The sequence below is a fragment of the Giraffa tippelskirchi genome, chromosome 2 (genome assembly GCF_054371585.1).
Source record: "Giraffa tippelskirchi isolate mGirTip1 chromosome 2, T2T-mGirTip1v1.2.pri, whole genome shotgun sequence".
NCBI lineage: Eukaryota > Metazoa > Chordata > Mammalia > Artiodactyla > Giraffidae > Giraffa > Giraffa tippelskirchi.
Genome location: NC_137276.1, coordinates 230,465,269 through 230,467,198, shown reverse-complemented (window position 1 = coordinate 230,467,198; position 1,930 = coordinate 230,465,269). Strand labels below are relative to the sequence as shown.

At 40.4% G+C, this 1,930-nt stretch overlaps 1 non-coding gene across 1 annotated transcript; it reads left to right on the top strand.

Moving 5' to 3' along the window:
* The first annotated feature begins 1,561 nt into the window (after positions 1-1,561).
* Positions 1,562-1,668, top strand: LOC145539991 (U6 spliceosomal RNA). The gene has a single exon (XR_014078128.1). It is a non-coding gene; the product is annotated as a U6 spliceosomal RNA (small nuclear RNA).
* The last annotated feature ends 262 nt before the right edge of the window (positions 1,669-1,930 follow it).

The window sequence follows — 1,930 nt, the reverse complement described above, 5'->3', positions numbered from 1 at the left end:
CTGTCCATCACCAACTGCCGGAGTCTACCCAAACCCATGTCCATTGAGTCGGTGATGCCATCCAACCATCTCATCCTCTGTCATCCCCTTTTCCTCCTGCCCTCAATCTTTCCCAGCATCATGGTGTTTTCAAATGAGTCAGCTCTTCGCCTCAGGTGGCCAAAGTATTGGAGTTTCAGCTTCAACATCAGTCCTTCCAATAAACACTCAGGACTGATCTCCTTTAGGATGGACTGGTTGGATCTCCTTGCAGTCCAAGGGACTCTCAAGAGTCTTCTCCAACACCACAGTTCAAAAGCATCAATTCTTTGGCTCTCAGCTTTCTTTATAGTCCAACTCTCACATCCGTACATGACCACTGGAAAAACCATAGCCTTGACTAGATGGACTTTTGTTGACAGAGTAATGTCTCTGCTTTTTAATATGCTGTCTAGGTTGGTCGTAACTTTCCTTCCAAGGTGTATTATTTTCAATAGAAAGTTTACGTTGGGGCTTCCCTGGTGATTTCAACTTCATGTTTCTACTGCAGGGGGTTCAGGTTTGATCCTTGGTCTAGGAACTAAGATCCTGCATGCCCACTTGGCAAAAAAAAAATAATAATAATTACATTAAAAAGTTAGCTTGATTTTTTTTTTTTAACCAAGGGAAGGGAAGGAATTCCCTGGCATCCCAGTGGTTAGGACTCTGTGCTTTCACCGAGGTGGCTGGGGATCTCATTGGGGAACTAAGATCCCATTAGCCATGTAGCATAGCCAAAAAACAGAAAAATGAGGCGAGGGGTAAGAAGGGATGCTTTTATTTATTAATGTAATACTTATAATAAAATTGTTATGAAATTTCCTCTAAAAAATTGTGCTCATCAAATAGACCTCTGGAATATAAAGAGAAATGATAATCTTTTATGTAATTTCAGAAAGCAGTTTCATGCCTCTATTTAAAATCTACCTAAAATAAAGTCTCCAATTTTTTTGTATGATGCCCACTAGAATTTACTACCAAGTCCTGAAAAGTAAATCCCCTGGGCCTACAGGCTTTGGTAGTACAGATTTTACTTCTTCGTAGATTTCCGTGATAACAAATATTCAGTTCTCCTGCATGAAGACAGTTCTACTGAAAATGCACCCTAAGTCATGTGACTTGAGTCAGGTACTGAAAAGGGGAAGGGGCAGTTGGCATGGCAGGAGCTCGGCCAACTGCAGAAATTTGCAAAAAAGGTTTTGCTTATTTCCTTATTCAGAATGCTTTTTCCCTGTGCCAAGGTAGCTGGATTAAAGTCCAGTAGAGTAAAACTAAGGTGAGGGGTTTGTACATACAGCCCAGGGGAAGATGCCAAGGGATCTGTGGGAAATAATGCAACAACAGAATGTCCATCAACTGATGAACAGGTAAATAAAATGTGGTCTATCCATACAATGAAATATTATCGGCCAAGTACTGACACAGGCTACAACAGGATGACTCTTGTAAACGTTATGCTACATGAAAGAAGCCAGCCACCATAGGTCACATGTGTATGGTTCCATTTACATCAAATATTTAGAATAAAAAAAAAATCCAGAGTGTGCTTGCTTCAGCAGCACATATACTAAAAGCAGAATGATACAGAAAAGATTAGCATGGCCCCTGGGCAAGGAGGACATGCAAATCTGTGAAGCATTCCACATTCTAAAGAGGATGTGGTGCATATGTGCAATGGACTATTACTTGGCCATGAAAAAGAATAAGATGATGCTATTTGTGGTAGCAAGGATGGACCTGGAGATTGTAGTGCTGAGTTAAGTAGGTCAGGAAGAAAAAGACAAATGTATGATGTCACTTATATGTAGAATCTGTAAAAATGGTAAAAATGAACTTATTACAGGACAGATAGAGTCACAGATGTAGAAAGCAAATTTGTGGTTGCCAGAGGGAGAGGAGAAAAAGGATGGAT